Source organism: Hibiscus syriacus, unplaced genomic scaffold (assembly GCF_006381635.1).
Source record: "Hibiscus syriacus cultivar Baekdansim isolate YM2019G1 unplaced genomic scaffold, ASM638163v2 tig00117034_pilon, whole genome shotgun sequence".
In the NCBI taxonomy this organism is placed as follows: domain Eukaryota; kingdom Viridiplantae; phylum Streptophyta; class Magnoliopsida; order Malvales; family Malvaceae; genus Hibiscus; species Hibiscus syriacus.
Window position 1 is genome coordinate 1,323,020 of NW_024063533.1, and position 11,052 is coordinate 1,334,071.

At 35.5% G+C, this 11,052-nt stretch overlaps 1 long non-coding RNA gene and 2 pseudogenes across 1 annotated transcript; 2 read left to right on the forward strand and 1 right to left on the reverse strand.

Annotated features, from left to right (window-relative positions):
- The first annotated feature begins 770 nt into the window (after nucleotides 1-770).
- On the forward strand, nucleotides 771-10,122 carry LOC120196856 (annotated as a pseudogene).
- On the forward strand, nucleotides 5,213-6,410 carry LOC120196449. The gene is made up of 2 exons (XR_005523174.1): nucleotides 5,213-5,398; nucleotides 5,672-6,410. It is a non-coding gene; the product is annotated as an uncharacterized LOC120196449 (long non-coding RNA).
- Nucleotides 6,831-9,166, reverse strand: LOC120196448 (annotated as a pseudogene).
- Nucleotides 10,123-11,052: the final 930 nt, after the last annotated feature.

Below are 11,052 nucleotides of genomic sequence, written 5' to 3' on the forward strand. Positions count from 1 at the left end.
GCATGCTAGAATAACAAGACCAGAAATATTGCTTAATTGATCGAGGTGTGAAAGAAAGATTAAAATCAGTCTTCAAGTGGAGATTGTTGAACGTGAAGTCAAAAATGGGGGAGATGTTTTCAATAAAGGGGGCAGGGGAGAGGTTTTTTTTAACAAAGGGGGCACCGAATTCGGTGCCTAATTTTTTATTGAAATATAATAGGGTTAATTACATTTTAGTCCTTGTACACTTTAGGATATTATAAGATTAGTCTTTAAGCTTCAACTATAAATACCCTAACCCATTTAGCTTCAAAAGCTCCCAAAAATCATTTCTTCTCTCAATACTAGAGAGATTTCTGTGAGTAGTGAGTGTTTGTAAACACCTGTAAATTTTCTCTCTTTAGTAAAAGATATGCAGCAGTCCGGAGACGTAGGCATAATTGCTGAACTCCATTATCAATTTCGAGTATTACTTTTCCGTTTTTATTTTCGCATTCTCACTAATCTGGTTATAAGGAAATTACTCGTTTATTTCCCAACATGCCAACATGTTTTAATTGGAATCCATGGTGAAAAAGATGGATCGAATGATGAAGTCATCGTCGATTACCAGGGGAATCCGGTGGACAAGTTGAAGACCGGGGGATGGCTTGCCTCAGCTTCATCCTAGGTGCTTATGATGAACTTGAGAAGTTTAAGTGTGGTTTACTTCTTCTCATGTCCTCTTTGCTAACATGAATGGAAGATTTTGGTGCAGGGTGTGAGTTCTTGGAGAGGGTATGTGACATGTGGTGGGCATATCCATGAACTTAATCACATATCTTGTTGGAAATCTGCATATTTCAGCAGCAAAATCTGCAGTGATGGTTAGCAACTTCATGGGAACTCTCAATCTTCTTGGCCTCCTTAGGGGTTTCTTGGCTGATACCAAACTTAGTCGATACTTAACAGTTGCAATCTCTGCATCAATAACTGCTTTGGTGAGTTTGTAACTTATTGCATGCTTTGCAATTTAAGATGATTGAATTGTTTGTTTCTGAAGTTATCTCATCTTGCACCAGGGTGTGATTTTATAACACTGGCCACAACGATTCCGAGCATGAGGCCTCTACCCTACGACGATGATAGAAGATGGCATTACGAGTGCATCAAGGCGAATGGCCGGCAGTTGGCTTTGTTATATGCAAACTATACACAATAGCACTTGGTGGTGGAGGAATAAATCTAATGTCTCCAGTTTCGACTCCAATCAATTCGACATCAAGGATCCAAAGGAGGAGAAAGCTATGATTTTCTTCTTCAATAGGTGGTTCTATTTCGGCGTTAGCATCGGGTCATTATTTGTCGTGATTGTGCTGGTATATGTGCAAGACAATGTAGGAAGAGGGCGGGGATATGGAATTTCAGCAGGAACAATGTTGATGCCAGTAGCAGTTTTGCTTTGTGGAACACCCTGGTATAGGTTCAAAAAGCCGCTGGGAAGCCCTTTAACCATCGTATGGAGGGTTCTGTTTTTGGCAATGAAAAATAGGAATCAGTCTCTTCCTTCTCACCCAAGCTTTTTGAATGATTACGATAGCAGGAAGGTTCCCTACACAAAACGATTGAAGCAAGTATATTCTGAAATAGGTTTAATTAAAAAACTTAACCACTAAACTATACTTCCTTTATATTTAAGTGTTTAAAATCTTTTTAATACTAAAGTATGTATTTAATGTTTCGACATTATTTTAAATATTTGGTCTATCATGATTGTTAAAAATATCTATCAACCACTTAAGACAAGACCTGTGTTCATTTATAATATTTTTAAAATTATATTTTAAAAACACTTAAAATTATTAGTTTCTTAAAACCCTAAATTTCTCAAAAATCTCAACAACAACAAAAAACTCCAAACCTATAGAATTTTTAATTCCAAACCCATTGATTGTCTTTGTCACCGTCGAACAGAGGGGGAAAGGTCGTAATCGCCGTTACCTTCCTAAATTTGCCGCCAAAAGATATGAGAATTGACAACACTAAACATCAAGTAATTGTTTGCGATTTAGTTAGGGATTTAAGGATTAGGGTTAGAGTTTTGTTGGTCATTAGGTGGTCGACGACGGGTGGGTGGTCGTTCCGTGACAGTAACAGGGTGAAGATTGTAATAAGGTCTGAAATTAGAAAATTTAGGGATTTGAATTTCTTTTAAAATTTAGTGAATTTTATTTTTTTTAAATTAATAATTTTGAGTTTTTATATAAATAAATTTTAAAAATTTATAAACATATCACCTGTCATGTTGAGTGGTTGACAAATTCTTTTAATGGAAGTGGATGAAACACATCAAATGTAATGTTGAAAACGTTAATCCCCTATTTTGACAAAAACCTCTACATTTAAATAGAAAAAGATGTATAATAAGTACACTTAATTTTTAATTAAGCCATTTCAAATACTAAAAAGATAACAATGGCAACAGCAGCTGATAAAACTTCGTTTAACTGTGTATGTGTTAGGTGTAGGGATGGCAACTCAACTCGAATCCGACGGGTTCCGACCCGACCCGATCGGGTCGGATTTTTTTAAAAAAATTCGGGTTCGGTCGGGTCAGGTCGGTTTTTTTAAATGTACTGTTCGGGTCGGGTTTAGGGTGAAAACATCTGACCCGACCCGAAAAATATATATAATTTATCCTATATATTTAGGGATAATTACAATAATGTCCCTCCATATATAATTTTTTTCAATTAAGTCACTGTTTTCATTGAATAAAAAAAATTTATATTATTTCGGGTCGGGTCGGATCGGGTTTCTAAGTCATATATTCGGGTCGGGTCGGGTCGGGTGAAACCTTAATTTCGTCGGGTCGGTTCGGGTCACGGGTGAAAAACCCTTTCTTCTCGGGTCGGGTATGGTGGCCAAAAACGACCCGACCCGACCCATTGCCATCCCTAGTTAGTGTCTTGATAAAGCTGCGGTGTTAGATGACGATTGTGTTTCCGCACAACTAACAAAGATAACCAATGGATGGTTTCGACTGTGACACAAGTCGAGGAGGTGAAAATGATCGTTAAAACTTTCCCATTTGGTCCACATGTATCCTCTGGACAATCTACTCCCAAATGACTACTTTCACAGTTCACCAAGCCACCACCATGCACCGGACAGTCGTCTCTTCGTCATACCCGCAGGTTCATTCTCTGCCTTCCTCATCACCACCATTCTCCTCTTCACTTCCCTAAACGAGAAACTGTTGGTCCCCTTGGGTCGTAAGTCTCGAAACTTACCAACAATGTCCAAAGAATCACAAGCCTCCAAAGGGGGAAATTGTTGTACAGAAAGAAGTCAAAATAAGTGCCTTTTGGCTATTCGTTCAATTCTTCCTGTGGGTACTGGTGAAGCTTTTGCTTATGTCGGACAGCTTGAGTTCTTTATCAGAGAGGCGCCGGATCGGATGAAATCGATGAGCACGGGGCTTTTTCTGAGCACTATTTCAATGGGGTTCTTTGTGAGCAGTTTATTAGTGTGTATTGTCGACCATTTGACCGAAAAAGTAACCTGAACGAAGGGAAGTTAAATAACTTTACTGGTTACTTGCAGTGTTGGGATTTGTAAATTTATTGGGTTTTCTGATTTTTGCGTCGAAACATCAGTACAGAACGCAGCTGGCTATTAAGCCTGAGTCTGGGGAGAAAGAGATGGAGAGCTTCAACCGTGAAATGATAGATGAAGAAGGCAAGCACCATATCAATGGACATTGTGGAGCCATAGAATTTAGTAGATGAACAAAACAGAACCGCACAAAAAATTGTGTGACGAGATACATTTACCCTTTTAAAAAATTAATCAAAGTTTTAAAATATTTTTCTTATGGGACATTTGGGTAAATATGCATTATCTATTTATTTTCGTTTTCTCTTGTTTTACTTCCTTTTTGTCATTTCTTGCGCTTTCTCTCATCTCTTCAATTATTTCATCAAGTTCAGAGTATATTCATCATTCTCAATCTCTTCGTTTCAGTAACCTTTCAGCTTAATTTTGGTTATGAAGAGAATCGTAATGATGCAAAGGCATTACATTCTGAATATTCTTTTTCTTTTTTCCTTAAATGCAATTCTTAACTTTTCAGTGCTTGAATCCGTAATTTTTTTGTAAACCAAATTTGTACACTATGAGGTCTTTGGAGTTGGAATCTTTGCTCACTTTGGATTAGAGCTACTTAGGTCCTTCTTGTAGATATGATCAAGCAGATATTCGGAAAGCTACCTCGAAAACAGTGGAAATCATCCCAACATGAACCAATGGTAAGGAATCCATGGTTCCCTTTCGAACTCTTCTATATGATCATTTAAACGACTCTGAAACTGGTTTCTCTTTGAAATATCGAATTCAGGTTCACGTTTGAATAGTGTAACTGTTAATTCAGATTCATCCAGTTCGAATGATTCGGATCCCTCTTGCAAGACAAGCGTGTCCTATGTTAGCTTCAGGGATTTATGGGGCTTTGCCTGGTTTCCGGGACGTTCCCAGCACCGAAAAGCAGAGTCTTTTCTTAGGAAGTTGAATATGTGCTGTGTGGTTTTCGATTTTAGTGATCCTATAAGAACCTTAGGGAAAAGGATATAAAGAAGCAGACATTGTGGAGCTCATGGATTATATTTCCTCAGCCACATCCAAGTTCAACGACTTGGTGGTGCAAGAGATGACTCGAATGGGTGGCTACTAATCTCTTTAGGACATTTCCGTCTCCGAATCACGATACAACTCTAGGGATGTTGATTTCGAGGATGAGGAACCAGCCATGGACCCTGCTTGGCCTCATCTTCAGATGTGTATGAACTTTACTTAGATTTGTGGCACCAGAGACTGATGCCAAGCTTGCTAAAAGATATGGACCTTCATTTGTGTTGAAACTGTTGGATTTGTTTGATTCGGATGACCAAGAGAGAGGGATTATCTGAAAACGGTTCTACATCAGATTTACGGGAAGTTCATGGTGCATCGGCCATTTATTCGAAAAGCCATCAACAATATCTTCTATAGGTTTATTTTTGAGACTGAGAAACACAATGGTATAGCTGAGTTGCTTGAGATCTTAGGGAGTAATAAATGGGTTTGCTTTGCCTTTGAGGAAGAGCACAAGCTCTTCTTGGTACGAGCCCTGATTCCACTTCACAAGCCCAAGTGTGTATCCGTATACCATCCGCAGCTCTCTTATTGCATTACTCAGTTTGTTGAGAAGACTTCAAGCTAGATACTTGTCATCCGAGGTCTTCTAAAGTACTGGCCTGTAATTAATAGTTCAAAGGAGGTGATGTTCGTTGGAGAGTTGGAAGAATTCTAGAAGTTACTCAGGCAGCAGAATTCCAACGCTGTATGGTTCCGCTTTTTCCGTCAGATTGGTCGCGCCTCAACAGCTCTCCATTTTCAGGTACTGTTAGATTTTTCTCCTTGTTATTACTTCTGTCAACATTTTAATAAGCTTCAATGTCACCTTCTATACAATAAAATTTGCTGAACTTAAAACTCTGGAGTAAATGCAGCCTATTACAAGAATTTGGTTAGGGATAAAAGGCAAGAGTATATTAGATTCACTGTGAAAATTACATGCTATGTCAGTAGTTGCCTGTCATTTAATATGATCTAGCTATGTGCTTGCGGTTTTTTGATGATTTCGAGATTTTTTATTTATTTATCATGGCAGGTTGCTGAACGTGCTTTGTTTTTGTGGAACAATGATCACATAAAAATCTGATCACCCAGAACCGTTCGGTAATACTCCCTATAATCTTCCAAGCATTGGAGAGAAAACACGAGGTCATTGGAGCCAGGCAGTTCGGAGTCTTACACTTAATGTCAGGAAGACATTCTCGGATGCTGATCAGGTGCTCTTTCTCGAATGTTGGCCAGATTCCAAGAAGATGAATCCAAGGAAAAGAGATGCAGGAGAAGCAGGAACTAACCTGGAGGCATTTGGAAGATATGGCCTCCTCTACCACCGTAAGCAATGAGGCAGTATTGGTTTCAAGTTTCGTCTCTTCCGTTGCTGTTGCAACAAGCCTAACTCCAAAGGCACTGGTGGGCAGTTGAGAGAAGCGACGAAAGCAACTTGTAAGAAATCATACCACATCCACCATAGTGAAATACTGAAATGGATCCAGGGTGTAGCTCAAATGGGTTATGGGTGCACCATGGGAATCAGTAGAGCTCGCCGCAGTTTTTAACACTCGTGTCTCAATAACCAAGTGGTGGTATGTTGATATCATCATATCAAGGTTGTTTCTTTTTTTTCTTCTGTTTTCCCAATTCTGAAATCATTCATTTTTTTTTCGTCTAGCTCCTTCCTCATCCACGGCTGAGGAGTCGGTGTGTTCGAGTGAGTGTATGAAAGCGATTTGATGTAACATCATATTGTTAATATAAAGGCGGTTCGTTGGATTTGATGTCGATTATTTTTTATATTGTAATTATTCTTTGTAAGGATATATATATATATATATATATATATATATATATATATATATATATACACTCAAATTTATCAGTATTTATGTAACATAATTTAAAATTTTCATATTCGTTCGTTTTGTAATTTATGTTTAAGACTCGTTGTCTCAAATAACTGTTTTCAAAGTTTGGTTTGTGTTTTCTTATAGAACTGCAATATATCATACCAATACTTATATGGCATAACCCTCTAGGGTCAAAGTTGATTTCAAATATATAATATTTAAAAAAATAAGATAGTCGAATGATCATCATCAGTGTAATACACGAGAAAATGAGATCTAACATGTTCAAATATTCGAAAGAATTTAGATAATATTTACTGAATAGAAAGGAAAGGCACATCAGTTACCGTTACTTAAAACCCTCGTTTTACCTATGAAAGGCTGCTATCACCTTTCCACTTCGTCTAGTTTTGTTCTGAAAGATATCACAAATTCCTTCACGCTAGTTTTATCCTTCTATTTCATGCAAGGAAGTACTCATTCCCCATTATTTATGTACAGCCAGACCTTCCGACACAAGCCACTACCAAGTTAAAGCTTATCTTTTTGCATGTTTAAAACAGAGAGCCATATAAACAAGGCCAAAGGTTAAACCAAAACCCTTTCCTCTGGCAAATCTAATTGTATATTGGACACGGGGGTTTCATGAGCTGGAGTTAAGGAATTGTCATAACTAGTATCTGCAAATGAATAAAAGTACTTGATGTCACCTGCAAAACCTTGCTTGTATAAAAAGTTGAAAAAAACATGCAGTGACCTGAAGATTACGAAAGAAAACGTTTACGCTACTTGCATGAAGTCATGCTATGTGCATTATAGACGTATAAATCATTTGGATACTATTTGCATACAATAACAGTTGAAAACTTACAAGGAAACTTTTCTGGACTTCAGATTTTATTTGGATGCAGAGTGATACCTGCATATGACATAATGACAATTTACATTCACATAAAAGTCAATTTGATGTTTTTGCTCCAAGAGTTTTAGAAAGCTCCTTTATGGGTTTTTCTTTAAGACCTTCCTCCTTTTCCAGGTGCCATTTCTTGGACATGTTTTCGGCCTGAAAAAATTATAAGTTCCGTGTTAGTGCAATCACAGTTGAGACTTGCAAAATAGTCTTGTGGTTATGATTAACATACCCAGGTTCTTAGGGGTAAAAGTTTTCTCTAATCATTTCAAATTTAGGCTGAACCATGTCTTTTCCTTTTGTTCTGATATCATCACTCTGCCAAAGCAGAAACAAAAAGATAATGAGAAATAAGGAGAAAAAAATAACATTTTGTCGATTCAATGCATTTACTAATTCTATAGTCTATACACATGGGAAAAGACTAGCAACCTGAACACGACATGCCATGGAGAAGATGTACATTTAAAAGTAGGAAATAACATTAATCAAATTATAACTTGGCCGAGTTACGTTTCCATCAGAGTTAAAAATAATCCCTCTGACTGGGGGGAAATGTGCGATTATCAGAGATTTGTCTATTAAATGCACAACTGCTAATGAATAATCCACCAAAAAAAAACATTGTAGACATTGTTAACATTAACCAAGTTCCAATTGATCATCTATCAAATAGATGACAAATCTCTACTAATATGAAAAAAAGGCATTAAAAAAACAACAGGAAAACGGTGATAAAACACTCTAGAACCAATATATCCAACAATCTTGAGCAATTTTTATCTTTTCAAAGCTTGCAAGATGAACTTCTATGCCAAAAACCCATAATATTTCTTCACACTTCTATGCCAAAAACACAACACTGAAAAAGTTGTTAATCTGAGTGTAACAAGTAATGCTCACAGTGTGCAACTCCAACTTGGAGGCTGTCATCCCAAACATCAAGGCGGCTCCACCGTATACCACTGTAGTTGCAACTATAAAGCCATTCCAACTATATAAATAAACAAAAACCGAGTATTATAAGCCCTAGCTAAGTATTTTTGGTACAAAAGACAATTGAAACTAATAATCAAAATGTTCCCGAATTCAAATTAGATGGCATTAAAGCTAATCAGCACCAAATTCCAGAGTTATATATGATATCAACGAAGCTAACAGAGAGAGAACGAATGAACAAACTTCGCTTAAGTCCTTCAGCAGCAGCTTTCAACTTCTCCGATTGAGAGGCGTATATTTGTCCTTTCGCAATTCATTAGCCGTCGATGCCGTGATTGAATTCTCCGTACTCGGAACTCCCACCTGCAAATTTCTCCATCCAAATACAATAGGGAAAAGAAAAAAGAAAACAAGAATTTGTTGTAAATAGAAAGGGTCAAAGCTGACCTTTTGGGGCCAAAAGTAACCTGGGAAGAGAAACGTAAGCCCTGAGAGGGTCAAGGCATCAGGGGAAACTGGAGGCGTTGTTTGGATTAGAATGGAGTGCCCACTGGAGGTCCTTGAGAGAGACGAAGGATCGGACGGTTGCCGGAAGATCTTGGAAGGCAAAATGTTTGAGGACCTCAGGAAGCACGTCGGCTTGAACTTGTTGCTCGAACGATGGTGGATTCGATGAGGGGGTTTTGGGTTTTCTCCGCCAAACGGTTAACGGCTTGTTTGGTTTCCTGGAAAAAGAAGGCGGCTTCTTTCGCCGCTTGTCTTCCCGCGAGAAAACTCATGGTGTTTTCTTCGGATTGGGGCAATGGCAGAGTTTGGATTCAGGATATTTATTGGGGTTTTGGAATATTTTGTCTGAATTTCAACTTTCAAGGTTTTCATTTCAAAGTATTTTAAAACCGTCTTAAAAAAATTTTTATATACCTTTTATTAATCTAAAATAAATATAAGATAATATTAATTTAAAAATTCTAAATCATTCGATAAATATTATATTATTAACATACATAGTGTATTAGTGTTTGAACTCAAAGCTTTAGTAATGAATTATTATTATTATTTAAAGTTCTAAATTCAAACATTTTATATATAAGGGCATGAAGGTTTAATGTAAAATGATTGAAATTTTTAAAACTCTTATATTCACTATACTAATAAAAAGAAATATAAATTACATGTTTAGTATTTAAATTAGCAGTTTTGATTCGTTTTAGTATTTAAATTTTTAATTTTTTCAAAACTATTTAAAACGTTTAATTTTTGTTTTATTTTAGTACTCATAGTAAAAATATACACACTTAATCATTTAATATTAAATACTTATACTCCTGACATACATAATATTCAAATAAAAAACTTAATTATTAATAACTTGTATTATTTATTAAGATTCTAATTTTAAATATTATACATATAAAAATATAAACATTTAATATTAAATGATTGAAATGTCTTACATTTCACCGCCGTACTAAAAGAAACGCTGAGGTTGAAAGTTTCAATCATCGGAGATGGTAAATGTGTATCTTAATTTAGTAAGCTGTTTTAATTTAATTAATATTATATTGTTGAAATATTTGCAAGTGTAAATGTTGTCTATTTCAAGATTTTATAATAAAATAAATATTTAAATTATATTATTTTATTTAGACATTTAACATTTTTTAAAATATATTTTAAACGTTCATTAAAAAACATTTAAAACACAAATATATATTAAAATGCACGAACCAATTTACTTTAGTAGTTAAAAGAATCGTTGTTATTCCTAGAAGTCATAGGTTCGAGTACCAATAACTGCAATGGTGATTGGACTTTCATTATTAAATGATTAAAAATATTTAAAACATGTATACTTGTAATTATCTTAGTTTAATAAAAAATATAATTAAAGTGTTATTTTATAATAAAATTGTACATAAATATAGAGTTTTTTTAATTGGATACCATTATTTTTATAGTTTAAAAAAATACTTAATCCCAAAATAAGTGCCCAAAGTTAATTTTAAGTATTTAAAGCATTTTTCGTTAAAAATATGTCTAAAGTTTTCTGTGTTGCACTTTTAGGTGCTAACGTTTCCGACAATATATTTTAGGTGCCTATAGTGTAACGACCGTTAAATTCAATGTTAAGTGACATGTTTCAGACATATAAATTTTTTTAAAATACCTCAAATTTTAGAAATTAAAAAAAAACTCAAAATCCTAAAAAATACTTAATTCAATCCTTAGTATCGCCGACCACCACCAACGCTGTCAATCGACTGAATATTCAACTTTGTTCGACCGGCCAACCACCCAATGGTTTGAACACCCAATGATTGTGTAAATATAATATTTCGGGATAGGCTAAAGGGGTTTTTCATGTTGCAATTGACGATTGGTCGTTGCAATTAGAGGTTTGAGAAAGGGTTTCAATCGTTGGGTGTTCGATCAGTCTCACGCCGTTGAAGTTTTGGCCAGTTGGTAACGATCGATAGTGGCAAAGGGGTTGAAATTGGGTTTAAGGAAAAAAATTTATAATTTCAGAAAAATTAGGTTTTTATAAAATAATTTTTAAAGTGTTTTTTAAATAAAAATTTTAAAATTCTATAAAATCAACATGTGTCACTTAACGACTGAATTTAACAACCATTACGCCCATACACCTAAAATATAACGTCGAAAACGTAGGCCTCTAAAAGTGTAACGGAAAAAATATTAGGCACTATTTTAACGAAAAATACT